Raw genomic sequence first — 18,369 nt, 5'->3', positions numbered from 1 at the left:
TTGCATCATCTGTTCAACTATATACAAACACTTTGATTATAAACAAATCCCACCGCCACTCCCATTATATCCATTGTAAACATATTAATTTGTACATATTATTGCATGTAGAGAATATTAAAATCATTGGAATGTTACTGCTGTGCCAGTTTGTTGTATTTTTCAGCTTCACGCTGCGTGAAAGATGTTGATGAATTGATGGACTTTGTATACTGAGGTGATGTGGAGAAAAAATATGTTAGAGCAGCGATTATGTGACGAAGTTTAAACATGTGGTTTTGTTCATATCTTCCTACAATTTCATTATGGACGAAGCGTCGTCGCTTTTTAAATATCCATCTAGGAAGTGTAATAATTGTTTATTATGCGTTCAAGTGAAATCAAGTGGTTATATAAAGTGAACTGAACAAGGAAGATCGGTTTAAGTGTAATATGATTAAAACATCACTTTCCTCATTACCATTTTTCGAAAACTAGATTATAACTTGCTAAATAACCTTTTTTCATCAATAACAATTCTTGCTTTCCTCTATACGAATTCAAAATTATCTCGTCCGTGTTAACAATTTTAAAAGCAAATTGAATAGGGTTTTCTGTTGATTTCTACGGGGAATTATTGGTTATCAGGCCTCAATGCATTACTTTGAATGGGTATGCCATTATTTTTTCATGTAGTGATAATGATAATATATTCTGTAAAAACTTTATTTACTAAGCATCTGGAAAAAAATCAAATACGGCGATAAGTAAATAATTAACTGCTTTGTCATATTGATACATTTCGATTGAAAGCTTGATTTTACTTCTTTACGTTGCTCTGATCTGACAGAGTACATGGATATCATACCACAGAGAAGATAAACCTGTCGAAAAATTATATAATCCGGAGTCAAAAGTCGGTAATATGAAACTAGTCTATTTATCTTAGGTCAATTTTGCAAAGCTTCCATTTTTTTTTAGTTTCAGTGGCTAAGATTTTGCAACACATTACGTACTTTCATGTATATTAAAATATTTAGCGATGAAAAAGCATTATGCTACCACGTCTATTTACTACATTTAATCAAACCAGATGGAGTTTGTGTTGCTTAGTCTAACATTTTTTATGTTGTGTTTTTTGTGGCGTCGTCGGTTTCTCTTCGAATTATGATTTTTGAATGTCCCCTTGGTATGGTCCGCCGCGTTTTAAAGTTATATAGTTGTCGACAGAATACACAAATTTACAACATGGCAATCTAGTTCTTTGTTTTCGTTAAAAAAAATGGTTCTTGATTCGACTTTTTCATTTTAGAGTTAACAATAAATTTTAATTTGATAAAGTGTTAATTTCATTTACATAGAAATCAAAAGAATGTACAACCAATCCATGTGGTGGTGTCCAATAATTATAAGTTTTTACTAGGTCAAAAGCATCAATTCATAAAAAATATTGACCGACCTGAATGATATAAAATTTACATCATATGTTATTATAAATGAAAAAATGGAAAATAAAATAAAATATGTAATCGATTTGCTTACGCAATTAACGCGTGTTTGGAGCATTGTATATTAACTATCAAAGACCAACGTTAAACCCTAAATATAAAAAAGTTGAGAGCATAAAATGTCACCATATCAATCTCCACAAACTTATGACAATTATTTATATATGATCACTAAATAGTTCAAAGTTTGATGACTATGTTGAACGCATCTATCCCATCGAATTTGACATAAAGGATACAGCAGATACAGTTGTCTGCCTCATGGCTTGACATACATCTAGAAATTGACAATGAAGGTCGGTTGAGAACAAAACTTTACGACATTAGAGAAGATTTTAGCTCCCCAATTTAAAACTTTCTAATTATATGTAGCAACATTTCAGCAGTGCCTGCATATGGAGTATATATCTCCCAGTCGGGTCAGTATGCGCAATTGATTTCAGGTACGTGGTAATGGTAACATTTTCTTCTGTAAGTCAGTCCATATCGTAAACTTGGATATGTTTGATTGCTCATTTTGAAGCTGATACACTTATACGTGTGTGGTCCAATTTTCGGGTTGGCAAGTGTGATTCGTTTTCCCGTCATGTGCCCAAACCCGAAAGATAGTGAAAAATGTCACTCCTCTCATGAAATAATCCAAAACCTCTGACCATAAAAATCATTTGTTCATGTTCAGAATTTGTTTAATTATTTTTCACATCACATCAGCTCTATTAAACTCCAATCCAATTTCAGTTATGTCAATTTTTAAAATCGGAGTTTCCAAAATTGTATGGCGGACTTATATCTTAATGAGATTCATAAATTTGTTTTTCTCATCTCAATGTCCTTTAGGAATATTGACCTATATTAGATCAGCTAATGTCAGATTCCCCCCTTATATTATGTTTATTGCAGTGTGTATGCCTTCAGTACACATTTCTGAACAATTCTGTGAAGGTTTAGCCATATCTGAAAAAAAAATAAGCTTATTTCAATATTTTTAGGTAGCAATGCTTATTACTGTTTAATATCTTTTTTAAGGAAGAAAAAGTACAATAACACTTGTTTTACCTTTTATTGGTAAAACTGCCTTTCATAAGCCTCTTCTTCCTGACAGACTTTCTAGAAATTCTCATTTTTTGTTGATAAATCATGAAAATCTTGTGTTTTTCACTTATAAAGTTATCGGATTTAAGGAATTTTTCCACCCTTAAAAATATTGTTTTCTGATAATTTTTTTTCATTGCATAAAAAAACTACTATTTATTTACATTACTGTAAAGATCAGTCATAAACCTTTCTAAAACTAGTCTTATTTTTAAAATCTATCAAGTAATACGCATTTAAGAGTTTTTTTTGTATGAGTGTTCAAAGACGGAAAAACAGGGTGTTTTTTAGAGAAGAGTACATTGTGACGTCATTGTTTTTGAGACGTCGTTGCATTTAGAAATAAATTTAGAGTTGTATACATTTTACAGAGTGTATTAATATGAAACATGAAAGGAAAAAGGAAACAAAACAAATAAAAGGTTGATAACCAATCATTTTTACCCCATTATGATTCCTTAGCAACAAATCAAGATTGCAATGGTATCAAAAGTGTTGCTCCATCTACAGCTCCATCAACACAGGTTTAAAAATTTCATTTATGTAATTATCATCTGCATTATCTAAACATGAATGGAATCATTCATTTACAAATGTGATGTCCAAAACACCCACAGAATCTATCTGGTTCCCCGCCGTACTGAAAAATATTTCAAATTGTATTCTAAAGAAAATTATGATAAGTAGTCATATGAAGCGCCACAAACTGAAAATTGTGCTACTACGGTCAAACTGCTTCGCCCGTATAAAGTATCTGATGAATATCTAGATGAATATTTAGGGGAAAAAATACAGAAAACAGAACAGTGGATATAGGGATCTAATCATTTTAATGAGGAATAATCTAATAATTTGTCATATAAATCAAAGTCCTCATTGTAATGTTCCACATTTTGAACTTGCAAGAGACTCAATGGGTTCTCGGTTGGATTTGAAACTATAATGTACAAAGTGTACTTTTATGTCAGAAAAATATAAACTGTTTAGAGAAGTTGAAAGTGGACGTCCTGGCTGTAAGAGTACCAGCATAATCAGTGGGTTTCAGACTGGTGTTATTAACTCTAATATTGGTAATGACAGCGCGCGAGTACTTTTTTACTGGTTCATGTATTCCTCCTATGGCAAGAACAACAATGCAAAGAACAACTAATAACGTTTATGACAAGGTTGTTAAACTTGCTGAGGAGGAAACTAAACAAGTGGTTGAGAATTTTAAAAGGAGAAATGAAACCTTAGGTTTAAATAAAAAAAATCCTGTAAAATTACAAATAAATGGTACTTATCAGAGTATTTATATCAAACGTAAACATAAAATGGACCAAAATGCCTCACAGGCACTTGGTATTGCCTGTGAAAATGAAACATACAGTCATGATGTTAAAGGTTTTCACTTAATAAACATACTATGCTAGGTCGCTGCATGGTTACGAGGTAACGACTATGATGTTGAATGTCCTAAGCATGAACGTTGCACAGCAAACACTTATGATATTTTGAGTGAGAAGGATCTGGGGTATAAAATAGTTTCAAAAAATTGTCACAAATGATTTACTTGTAGATTATTTCACTACTGATGGTGATCCAAAAAAATGTGAAAGGTTTACAAAAGGCAATGCAATAATTTTGTGGCCCTTTATGGTCAGCAAACAGGTTGGCCGATACAATTCAAAGGGGTGAATTAGTCCGAGCCAAATTTGGTGTTGGTATGTTCCCTGGAGTAACAAAAGCAATAAAAATGATATTAAAACAGCTTTTGCCAATGATACAAGATTACGGTCATACGGTTTACTGAAATTGTTATTTGTGAAGAATAATGGTGCCTGCCAAAAAATTGGCAAAATGATTGCCTGGTATTGTTTGGTCTTAGGTGAATTGCTCTAGCCATTATTGCGATGATACGTGTAGATGGAGCATAAACTATGTTATCATGACTGTCTGTTTTATTTTTACAGGTTATACCAATTGCCTGTGAGGCATTTTTGGTCCATTTTATGTCTACTTTTGATATAAATACCCTGCCACGATCGGTCTGTGTTTATGTTTGATGTTTTTTCTCCCTTGTATAGATCTGATTTCTATAGTTTGTTCTTTTGTTGTGCTGTTTCACCACTTTCCCAGGTTAGGGTGAGGTTGAGCGCTCACAGACGTGTATGACCCCACCACATTCTTTATCTGCCTGTCCCAAGTCAGGAGCCTGTAGATAAATGGTTGTTGTTGATTCATGTCTGTAATATTTGTTTTGTGTAAATTGTTTTGTTATAAATTAGGTCGTTAGTTTTCTCAGTTGAATTGTTTCATATTTTTCTCATGTCGGGGCCTTTTATAGCCGGCTATACGTTATGGGTTTTTCTCATTGTTGAAGGCCGTACGGTTGCCTATAATTGCTTACATCCACTTCATTTGAACTTTGGTTGATAGTTGTCTAATTGGCAATCATACATCATCTTCTTTTTTTATAATGGTGGTACAAAAACAAGCTAGTGGTACAAATCGATAAACCTTAATAGTCATGGCTTGCAAAATGGGTCTTTGATACCAACTGAGAGAGACAAACTATGCATAAAATCGTTGCTGGAGATGAAACTCTCTCAGAATACCTTAGATAAAATGAAATTTTCAGCAATACAAACATGTGCGAGTCTGTAAATAGAACTGTTTCTACATACACACCAAAAAAAAAAAAATTTCTCCCGCAATGCCATAGGTCGTGCATTTGCAGCAGTCTTGAAAGAAAATAACAAAAGAGATGTTGCCCAGGTTAAAACTCTGAAGCTGATGGCTGCAAAATAGGTAAAACGTCTCGTCCTGTAGGAGCTCTGAAAAAATTCCGTAAACTTGAAATATATGATTGTGCATATAACAAAAGTTTAAAAGTCAAGTTTCGAAGGTTACAGGTTCGTTAAAAGCAGGCTATTAATTTTCTGCTTAATAAAAGTATTCGAAATATCAGGTACAAAAACATCAGTTCGAACCTAAGCTTAGTCAGAAAGCTAGCTGCAAAGAATTTATTCTACAGCTTGGTTGTAGTTTTTGACCAGATTAACAATGTCACAATTTCTATTTCTTTTCAGACTTTCCAGGAAATACTACATGTATCAATTTATGTTTTTATTTTCAATTATTACATTGATTAACAAATGTTATATAACTTATTGTGATGGTATATCAAAATATTTTCCAGGAATATGCATGTGCATGTTGTTTTGAGTTAATTTTATTTTATAATAAAGAGTTTGTATTCTCATTTTAACTGGTTTAAAAATTGGATAAGGGTTCAAGACATTGAAACATACCATACACATCATCATACATGCTAATTAAAACACATGTAATGCATACAAATGTATATTTTCTATCTTAATATGTGTAGGTACCTTTTAGTACATGCATACGTTCATTATTACAACACACCATGAAATAAAATAAAAGCATGTCCATGTTTACTTCAATTGCAAATTATTTCAGTTTTACAGTTTTTTATTCTACTTTTGATGTTTTAATTTCATAATTTTGCATTATTTTGTTTTGATTTACTACTGCTTTTTATATCGAATCATTCTTTTAGCATACTAAATTCAGTTGGTTTGATTGTCCCAATTTCATGTGAATGTACATTTGTAAACAACAAGAGTTACTCCTTCTAGTATGTAAATAAAAGTAAACAATCATGAAACAATTCGTAAATGTTTTTTTTCCTTCAGGTTACTAAACATGCATGTTTGTGTCAGTGTCTTGGACCAAGGACATATGAGTGAGAAGTTAAACAGATCTGACAGTGATTATTTAAATCATGAGGCTCAAACATTATATGGCAGAGGTGCGAAGCATCTAAATCTCTTTCAAAATCAATTTCATCATTTTTTTTTTTTTTTCCATTTGGGTAATCCACGTTTAGCATCCCTAAAATATAATATATTTTCCTCTGATTGGCCCCATCCAGATTTTACACGACCCATTTTTTGCATCTATGCTATGTAACAACAAAATGTTAGTACATGTTTGATACAAATCAAAAGATAGGAAGCAATTTTGTATTGTTTTGATTAATTAGCAATAAAAGAGTGTAACTGACCTTGTTTCAGCAGCTATCATCCCAAATTGTTCTCATTGAACCACGAAACACTCTATCACCTTTTAAATTAAAGTTCACAAATTGGGGCAGTATGTGCAATTAATTTCAGGTAGACGGTTATGAGTTGTTTTTTTCTCAATCGATTTATGAATTTCGAACAGCGGTATACTACTGTTGCCTTTATGGTTACATTTTCTTCTGGTGCTCAGTCCATATTGTAAACTTAGATATGGATGATGGCTGATTTTGAAGCTGAGACACTTACACATGTGTGGTCCGGTTTTCGAGTAGGCAAGTGTGATTCGTTTTTCCATTAAGTGCCCAACCCCGAGAGATAGTGGAAATGTCACTCTCCTTGTGAAATAATCCAAAAATTATGACCATAAAAATCATTACAAATCTTTCCTTTGTAATCATTTGTTCAGGTTTATGTTTTATTATTTATATTCACATCACATCAGCTCTATAAAACACCAATCCTAATTCAGTTATATCAATTTTTAAAATACAGCTTCCACAATTGTATGGCTGACTAATCTATTAATGAGACTCACAAGTCTGTTTTCTTCATCTCAAGGTCCTTTAGCGATATTGACCCAGTTGATTTGATATTCCAGGGCTTGCGTTTCCTATCATGATTTCCCCACAAGGAAGCTATCAAACCAAGTGTTCCAAGTGGTGAAGTTGAAGTCATCCCTTCTACAATTTTACGGACGTCATCACGAGTTGGTTGAGCAGCGTTATGAAATATCTGTTTCATAGATGACAACAGATATGTTCCAATCGTCATAACCACAACCCCGTCCTCCTTTTTTCTCGAATTTGACCTACCTAATTAGACTTATCACCGGGTTGATACTTATATGAGCCACACGACAGGTGCAACATGTGGAGCAGGATCTGCTTACCCTTCCGAGGCACATGAGATCACCCCGGCTTTTGGTGGGGTTGGTGTTGCTCAGTCGTTAGTTCGCTATGTTTTATTTTATCTTTCGTCTTTTTTTTTGCCATGGCGTTGTCAATTTGTTTTTGACTTATGAGTTTTTTATCTCCCTTTGGTATCTTTCGCCTCTCTTCTTTATCAAAGAAACAACATTGTCACTTCTATTAAGTGTGTCGTTTGGTAATTGGACATTTTAGTTGGGGCATTTTTGTCTGTAATTTTTATGTTAGCTTGCTTATTTTTCCTTTTAAACCAATTGTAATTGTCTGATCTCTGACAGTAGTTCATTATTATCTGATTGCGTGTTTACAGGTTTGGTTTTTCATGCGGCTAATTATAAAAAAAAATACATATAAAAGATATATCAAATCTATTAATTTCACTCTTATTCTTCTTATGACATAAATATGTCCTCCATCTTAAATAATGAGATATTGAATTTTAATAATTCCTCGAAAAGGAAAAGGGTAAAAAATTATATAGTGTAAAAGGCAAATTAAAGGAGGGGTTTTGTTTCGGTAGAAAAAGTAGATATGGAAACAGTATTAATATTTTGATGACTTATGCATAACAACATTAAATGATACTCCTCCGTCGCCGTCTTTATACTATCCATCTCGGAAGCGAAATAATTGTTTATTAGACGTTCAAGTGAAATCAAGTGGTTATAAGTGAATTGGACAAGGAAGGACTATTTAAGTGTACTACGATTTCAAAACATCACCTTTGTCATTACCATTTTTCGAAAATCAGATTATAACTTGCTAAATAAACTTTTTTTATGAATAACTATTTATACTATCCTCTTATACGAAATCAAAATAATCTCGTCCGTGTAAATAATCTTTATTCTTCCACGGAGTATTCTAAGGTATCAGTTATCAGACTGCAACCCATTACCATGAATAGGTATTACATTATTTTGTCATGCAATTGTATGATTATATATTTAGATTAAAATTTATTGACCAAGTATCTAAAACAATTGTTTTCCAATTCGGTTATTAGTAAACATTTGATTACTATTGATTAAACGGCAAGATGAAAGATTTTGACAAGAATTTTTGATTTCGTCGTTGTTAATAAAGGCATAACTGTCACATAGAGCAACTATATCAAGTTGGGTAGTTACAAAACACAGTTAATGGAAACAGAGGCGACGCTACGTATATCCCGCGTTAGTATTAAGTGGAAAGTGTTCATTTTAAAATGAAAGATGTGATATTTAGTTTATTATTCTTAATATTCTTTAGTAAAATTGGTGTATTTCTGTTATTAAAAACCCATTAACTTGATCCGATCATGGATCACACAAAAATGCAGACACCACTTGTTCAATTTCGATATACAATGTAAGCTATCATTCAAGTATCAACTGAAGTTTACATCATGAATGCGAAAACTGTTCAACTGCCTATCCTAAATACTTTACAGTATTTAACTGTATAATGAATAACTCGAAATATATTTTCCTTTTTTAATGTAAACTGTAATTCAAGTATCAACTGCCTATCCTAAATACGTTACAGTATTTTACTATAATGAATAACTCGAAATATATTTTCCTTTTTTAATTTATCTTCATTAGGAACTCTCCAACCTAAACTTGGAAGCCATGTATAAATATAGTCGTACATTAGGAACTATATAACCAAATGGGACATAAAAATAATGGCTAGATTTATCTTACATGTAGGTCACTTTTTGCCAAGTTTCAATATTCTGTGAGTTGCAGTGTCTGAGATTATTAAAAACGTAACTATTTGCCAGTTTCAATTCTAAAATTCTTCAAACATAAAGTATACAAACTCTAAATCGGATAAACATGCTAACTACATATTCCTTTTTTATTTTTCATTCGATTGATTATGTAACTGCCACAAACTTTTCGCATTCATGATGTTAACTGCCATTAATTTTTGACATGTGCTCTGAAAATGAAAGCAATGGTTTAAACAAGATAAACGATGCCTCGTCATATTCAGAACATTTTCTTATATTCATGATATATAGCTTAGAGATGTGACTATATGAAAAGTGACTTTCCTCGAAAAGAAAAAGGGTAAAAAATTGTATACTGTAAAAGGCATATTAAAGGAGGTTTTTGTTTCGGTAGAAAAAGTAGATATGGAAACAGTATTAATATTTTGATGACTTATGCATAACAACATTAAATAATACTCCACCGTCAGTCAGAATTTCTGTTATAATATTAATTTTGTTTGATGAAAGGTATCGAGGAAAAATCGGCTGTATGTAAAGGAATTCTTAAAACACATATTTTCCTACGTTTTTTTTTGTTGAAACGTAATATCTTCTAGAAAAAAGTTAGATTAAAAACATCCTTGTTACTTAGTTTCAGTTGTTCAGCCATAACTTCTGAATGATATCAGCCTAAAGTTCATACGTTCCAATGCGTGTGCATTATGTTTCTTCTATATGTCATTGATCAATTTTTAAAAAGAAAATATTACGTATATTGTTTTTATGTTAGTTGTTTTTGTGCTTCATACCGATGTATTAAGTTAAGACAATTGCAACATATTGTTACAGTTGTTCTTATGTTGTGCTTTTACGCCACTGTCCCGGGTTAGGGGAAGATTCAGCACTCAAACATGTTTAACCCCGCCACTTTCTTTACGTGACTGTTCATATCTGTTTTCGTGAATTGTTATCAAATTCTTATGAATAAGCCAGTTAGTTTTCTCGTTTGAATTGTTTCACAATGTTCATGTGTTTCACAATGTTTTATAGCTGAGTATATAGACGGTATGGGTTTTCTTGTTGTTAAGGCCGTAGAGTGACCATGATTGCTTATTTCCACGTAATTTGAACTCTGGTGGATAGTTGGGGTATTGGCAATCATACCACATCTCATAAAAGAGAGGCGAAAGATACCAAAGGGACATTCAAACTCATAAGTCGAAAATAAACTGACAACTCCATGGCTAAAAGAAAAAAATCAACAGAAAAACAATAGTACATAAAACACAAAATAGAAAACTAAAGACTGAGCAACACGAACCCCACAAAAAACTGGGGGTGATCTCATATGTCCGGAAGGGTAAGCAGATCCTGCACCACATGTGGCACCCGTTTTTGTTTGATATTTATATGAGTTGCAGCAAATCAATGTACAATCTTATTTTTCAAGGATCATATGGCCAGTAGAATGTTAGGACAAAAAAGGTATCATTTAAAGATGAAATGAAAACGAATATAGAGATCAACTATAAATCTATTAAGTTCAGCTTCAATGATGAAAGATTCAGTTTTTGGTGCCACAGACCATCTAGTCTATTTTTACCTGAAAAAATACAAATATCATTATTATTATTATTATTATCATTATTATAATTATTATTATTATTATTATTATTATTATTATTATTATTATTATTATTATTATTATTATTATGTAGTAGTAGTAGTAGTAGTAGTAGTAGTAGTAGTAGTAGTAGTAGTAGTAGTAGCAGTAGTAATAATAATTTAAAAACTCAATATAATGAATAATCATTCTTTTAATTTTGTAATTACCAGTAACCTTACGGTTCTATCCAAAGTGTTGCCATTAGCATCTCTTTTCATTCTGTTAAATTCAAGCCGTCCGCGTGGTGGCGTTCCACCAGCTGTTCCTGCTAAAACTGTTATTACCATCATCAATATGGCACAGAGAATCTTGAATATTTTCATCTTGTAGAGGATTTGTTCACCTAAAGGATATATGATAATGTATGATATAATTTTCGTGCGTAAGAATTTCCGAATATATAACCTTCATCATATACGCTCAAAACATTCAAAAAAAGGTTTGAAAGCAAAATGTACTGTATTTAAAATCACATTTAAACATATTTAACGGAAATATATATAGCGAAGCTGAAAATCGCTGCTTTGAAACATACATGATATAGCTGATAGCTCCCATTTTTTAAATGATCCTGCTCTTGTTCAGACACTGTAAATAGAATTTTCTAAATTTTCTGTTTTAAGCGAAGAAATTTTATGTGACTTTATATATGAAGTCAGAGTTATTATCAATTTAAGCAGGCGCTTAAGACATATGTGATCCGCCATGACATTTTCAGGATTATAGAGATATAACGTCATTGTCCAAAACACGCCGTTAACTATGAAAATTACGTCACATTAGCATTTGTGCATTGTACATCACATTTTTCTAATTAATAGTTATCAAATATAGACTAAAAGGCTATACAGGTACTACATTGTTTTTAAAACCTTACCAATGATACTTTACTCACAATTTATTCACCATAAAATATATGGATAACACTGGAACAGCCAATAATAAGAATACAGTTATACACATTCATGAATGTAGCCTGACGATTTTTATGGTAATTGTATTTGAATTTGATTAAATCTCTTTTCAAGTACTTTATATCAAAAATTTCTTTTGTAAGTGAAAGAGGGTACAAAATCTTGCCTAAAGCTGTGAGCTGAAAGTGGATCAGCATTTAATATTAGTCTTGCAGCCCTTTTCTGCAATTTTATTATCCTTACTAGCTCATTTTTAGCACAACCACTCCAAATAATACAACAATAATATATCAGGGGGAGCATATAACCATTATTAAATAATTTTCTTGAATCAATATTTAGAAATTTCTTGATCTTAGAGAGTAAATGACGTCTAGATGATATTGGTGTGAACATAATTAATTAACATGGCCTGTCCATGACAGATTAGAGTCAATTCCAACACCTGAAAGTTTTTCAATTGATGATTTTAGGAGAATATTATTCTCAAAAGTTAGAACTGGTTCTGTTTGATGGGAACGCTGCCTTTGTCTTGTACCTATAACCATACAGTTAGTTTTATCCTAATTTATGAACATGTCATTTTCATGACACCATTTTTCAACACATTGGAGATCATCTTGTTCTTTTAACTGCATATCAGCAAAACTCTTTCCTGATGTATGCATAGTTGTGTCATCAGCATACAAGTCTGTATGAAAGTTTTGATATATAATGGAAGGTCATTTATGTACAAAACAAACAAAATTGGACCAAGTATTGAGCCCTGTGGGACACCGAAATTTATAAACAAAAATATCAGAATATTGATTACTTATATGGACTTGCTGTGTTTTTTCTTTCAAATATGACTTTAAAAAATCAACAGTTGTGTCATGGAAGCCATAAATTTGAAGTTTTTTTTACATAAAACTTCATGATCAACAACATCAAAAGTTTTTTTTAAATCCAGGAGAACTGCCATATTGATATTTCGATTATTCATTTCCTGTAGCCATCTATCAATGATATTAATGAGGGCAGTTTGAAATGAATGGTTAGGTTTAAAACCAGACTGGGAAAATTTGAAACTTATTCAAATAATCATACAGATGTGTAATGCAAATGAAAAGGCCAAATCCTTATTAATTTACAGTGTAAGTGCAGTTTATAGTTCTTAAAATGTCATAAAAGTACACTTTAAAGAATTCTACAATATTCCGTATTAAAATTATCAAATCAAACAGCATTGTGTTGGAACTTTAACAATTAATAATCTTGAAAACTTCACATACTTTTTCAGTTTTTGTTTTGGTTTAACATAACACTGTCTCCCACTATACATACTTTTCAGCGCTATTGCCTGCATGAATTTGTAAAGTATTTTAGTTTCCATACGAATGCAATCATCATTAAGAGAATGAGTCGTGTGAATGTTATAATTATGTAAATCCTATTTTTCTAAATGTTAGGAAATTGAATATTTTAAAAGTGCAATATCATTGACTGAGGTTAAGAAAAAAGATATGTAGCAACTTTTTGTTCATTTGTTTTTGAATAAAAAAACATTTTAAATAAATTAATTTTCTGGGGATAGAACACGACAATACACAATATTCGTTTACAAATCATTTCCAATATTTGTATTAGAGATATACCATGGATTTACTTAATTCTTTGATATCCCGAATTCTGTAACGCTTGATTTGCTGAATATGACTCAACGATTGAGTTGAAATAATTCTCAAAAAAAATGCATAGTACTAAGATAATTTATATAACAATTGTTTTAGAGTAGTGACATCTGAAAATACAACATTATAAAATTATTTTTCTCTGAACTTCCAATGTCCAACTAGTGTAGTTCTGACAAAAATTCGTAGAATGTAGAAATTTCGTTTTATAGTTGTATAGGGAGATAAACCATACAATTTGGATCTCAGAAATAAAATATCTCCATCAAACATCGACATAGAGCATTATAAGAATCACCTGACGATTTGTGTATGTTAGGTCCAGTCAGTTGATGTAAGACGATAGACGTACTGATATGTGATGAGTTATTAGGAGTCCAGACCCTCGAAATATCCATATATAAGTAAACAAAAAGATCAGAAACACTTATTAATATTTATCATAGTCCTATTAAGGTGGTACCTAACACTACAGGGAGATAACTCTGTAAAAATCAGCTAAACGTTTTAATTACGTTGTATTGTTAAGGAAATATTATGCTTCTCAATGATCAAAATTAGTGTTTGTCAGACTGCTATATAACCAACGAAATTTTTCTGATAAAGTGGTTGGTTCAAATTTTTTGAAATTTTTATACTTTTGTCAAAGGGTCAAAGTAAACATTTTGTCAAAATTTTAGGAAAATTAAACGAGCCAAATTGATATTAGTCAAGGTGTTGGGTACCACCTTAAGTTGTCGTAGCATGGCAGATCTAACATATATTTTTCTTCATAAGTTGAAGCCTGGTAAAAATAATATATAAATCAACAAACACTTACAAATTAAAGATTGTTTTCAAATAGTTCCTTCAATTTCCTCTGTCGAAGTATGTGTGGAGAAGGTAAACTACTTTACTTTGGTTATATTCTTTGCATGAAAGTACACAAGTACTGGATACATTTTACGCTTTTGTTTGAATTTAAATTTTTTTTATTCTGCATAAATTGATAAACAAGCTGTCAAAGTGTTTGAAATCCAAAATTATCTGCTCTATAGAGTTTTCATATTAAATACATCTTAATTCAAACTAAGCCTTATATAAACCGTTACGTTTCGCATGCTATGTTTGGTAGAGACTTGCATAATTCAACATTAATAGAAAAGAAAAGAAACCCACTGCAGGCTGTGACAAAACTAATTTCATTGCAAGTTTAAATTACATTTTCTAACAGAAAAGGTCAGAGCTGTTATTAGTACATTTGAAACTTGTTAAAAAAGGCCATTAGGAATTACTCAGCGCTGATGAAATATGTGATCCGACATAACATTTTCATGCAGGCTTATGGAGGTATAACGTCATTGTGACAAAAACGCCGTTAACTATATATAAACGTTATGTAAAATTTCTTATGGCGACAAACACGTTTATTTCCATACTAAATTTATGTTTTGGATGCTTTTAACCATTGCATATGGAATTTATATATTAAAGCTTTTAGCTAAAGCGAGCGAACTAACTATAAACCTCAAAGAGAAAATGAGACATTCTGCATAGTTTACCGTTTAAAATCTATGTTTCAATAATAATGTCCATTTGATATGTAGATTCAAATATTTTTTTCACTTCAAACGATAACGTAGTTGCCAGCAAGAAAACCAAGGTAAAGTTTTAATCCTTTTCTTCTCAAATACTTCGAAATGACAATTAAACATTATTTAATTGAAGTATTATATAAAACACAATAATTTTGGAAATTGAAGGAACCATCTGAAAAAAGTTATAAATTTGTAAACGGTGGATTTATTTTCAATTCATACATCATTTTTACCGGGCTTCAACTTATCATTGAAAATCAGAGGCGGATTTCAAAATTTATTTCTTTTCTTCTTTTTTCTTTTTATTTGGGGTGCTGGGCCGCAACTACATATATATAAACTTTTTTCAAATTCCACTCATAACGGTGCCATGGTACCCCACCCTTTTCAAAATCCTTGATCCGCAACTTGAAGTAAATTACTAATATACTTTAAATCTACCATGCGAACTACCTCACGACATTTTTGGAGTCTGTGATAAATACTGTGTCTGGTCTTTTCTGTTTACTTATTCATGGAGTATTGTACATGTACATCGTATAAACTCATATCAATCGTTTTTACCAACCGACCATAGTAAAGATAAACGCATATTCTTTCTTTAAATCCTTAAAGACGCTTGTATTCCTATTTAATCTACAATATTTTACAGTTCGTGACACATTTATGTCACAAAAGCGTTGAAAACATTATATGATGGGAGGGGGAGTATTCAGTGGCTATGACTATTTATACATCCCCACAACAAAAAAAGTACAGATCTGAGAGTACTCACATTTACTGACAGCTAGTTCAAAGCCAATAACAAATAATAGAAAAATAATGCAACTAAGTCTAAAATATCAATCAGTATACATCCAATATCCAACGGATTTAGTGTAAAGACGTCATTAACAGTCAGAGAAAAACATCACCTTGACGATGCCAAGATACAGCTATTGAGAGATTGCAGAGCCATGCATGTGCATATGTATATAACAATAATATTTAGCTTGATTTTAATATACTGATAACAAAATCAATATACATACCAATACAAACAATATTCAAAGATCTAATTACAGTGTTGAATTGGTAACCTTTTAGAATAAGTTTATTTAAAAGATCGATAAGTTTACCTGGATCGTATCTTAATTTCCGGGCTCGGTAAACAACATCTCCGTAAAAATTAGGAGGTGAAATAAGTTTTCTACAGGTACAGCAAAACTTCCAAAACCAAATCTTTGTATATATGGAAGGTTTTAAGTAGTTATTATGGTTAATTTCGCATAATTATTAAAGCAAAATTGGTTTTTATTGCGAACTTTCTGAAAACTACCTCTAAAAAATTTCACGCATTAAACCTATCAAGTTCATTTTTTATTTGACTGCACTGTCACAGAAATCTTAAAGCATAGAAAAAAATCAGTTATTTTAAAACTTTGTAGTATTGTATTAACCTTGTTTTTGTGTGTTTAATCGAACAGGAAAACACAGGTTTGTGGGGCACTCGGTTGATTATAGAACATTGACACAGATATTCAAAACAGTTTTTGACGCATGTGCAAATAAAAGATCAGTCACAGTAAATTGACAAGGGAAAATTTTCTTTTCTTTAAAATGTTTCAAGGTCTTTTCTGTTGAATTTGTGCCAAATTAACACAAAACGAGTTTAAAAATTCAAGAACAATAGTCACAAGTTAAAGAAGAGTAATTGAGATGTGTACTTAACTTTATTGCGAAAAGAAAAACAACCTTATTTTTCACTTTGTATAAATTTATTATCCACTGTAAAATAGTTGTATTTCATAAACATTGTGTACAAAGAACTCGCTTTGTCTTTTAAATGATAATTAATAGATTTACATTCATATCATTATTAGTTATTACCTACAATGTATTTACTAAACATTGAAAAAAAATTTCATTTTATAGCTGATGTTTATCATCAAAAACGCTATTTCACGAAACCCCCCTTTTCTAAAAAATAAAATCAAAACACAAAACAATGCAAAAAGCAAAAGTAAAATAAAAAAAATGTTCTTCATACATAATACGAAACAAAACAAGCTTCTTCTTTCAGAGGTTAGCATACGATGTAAAGGGTTTGAAAGCCTTATATAGTACACAATTTTTTTAATTTCCTCAGAGAAGGTATTGGCAAAAATCTGGATCGTTTATATTCGTATTATATAGGTTTGAAGGGTTTTTGGCATTTTTCGTTTTTTTGAAATTGTGATCTTGCACAGATTAAGATTAAATAGTCCCAAAACATTTTAAACATCGACTCAATCCTTAGAGTCTTTATCATGTTTTTTTTTTCCTGATAACAAACACAAATTTTGCATATCTTTGAAATATCTCCGTATTATAATACCTTTTTCATGAAATTCTACATTTAAGTTTAAAACTATGAGACCTAACCGCAGTCTAGTGATAACAGTCTACCTATGTTGGTTGACAGTACTGAGTGAACCCCGTACGTGCGTTGAGGCGACGGGATTAAATCTTAGATGTAACTTTTCCTATATCTCTCCTAGTCATGTTGTAAGATAAGAGGGCGGATGGTTGAAATAAAAATTCTTTCGTTTAATCCTGTTACATTTTCTTTGAGTATCCCACGTCAGGACTGTTGTCGTATTTCATATCGTAATGTTATAAAAAATATTAATATATAAATTTGATAGCACTTGTATGACATTTTTTTAGGACACCTGTCCATTGTTGAAGACTATACACGTCTCCCTCTAGATGTCTTTGGGTTATTTTTGTAGGTGGGTTGCTTCCTGACTGACGTATCCCTCACATCTCCTTTATCAATGCAGCACCTAATTTTCCGTGTGTACAGATGTCTGAAAAAAGTATTATCATATAAATCTGATAGCACTGCCAGTTTTGCTTTGTATCAAAAATAGCAGATTTATTTTATTGTTTCTGCTTAATGTCCAGTGCAAATACTTCATGCATATTAAAGCCATATTGTCAGAAAATCTAAGTGTGTTGGCTAGTAATTTAGGGTGTGGAATTATAGGCAAATGCGTATTCCAGAGAAGAGTTAATTGGTCTTTATTAAATCCAGTGAACACAGTGAAGCATCAAAATACATTCTAATACAGGTCAATAGGTTCGAAATACGTAATAATACTTCTATGATACCTTCCATGATACGTTCCATAATACGATTTTCTAAATTAGAAATATTTCTATACAAATTCAACACAGATTTTGTCATATTATTGGCGTCATTTTCATTCGGAACTCT

General features: G+C 31.4%; 1 protein-coding gene across 1 annotated transcript in view; it reads left to right on the top strand.

The window, feature by feature from the left end:
* Nucleotides 1–18,369, top strand: part of LOC127726690 (uncharacterized) — a 269,933-nt gene that overhangs the window by 152,886 nt on the left and 98,678 nt on the right. The window lies entirely within an intron of this gene.

This window comes from Mytilus californianus, unplaced genomic scaffold (assembly GCF_021869535.1).
Source record: "Mytilus californianus isolate M0D057914Y unplaced genomic scaffold, xbMytCali1.0.p SCAF_18, whole genome shotgun sequence".
Taxonomy (NCBI): domain Eukaryota; kingdom Metazoa; phylum Mollusca; class Bivalvia; order Mytilida; family Mytilidae; genus Mytilus; species Mytilus californianus.
Note: the sequence above shows the minus strand (reverse complement) of the source record. Positions and strands in the feature narration are given on the sequence as shown.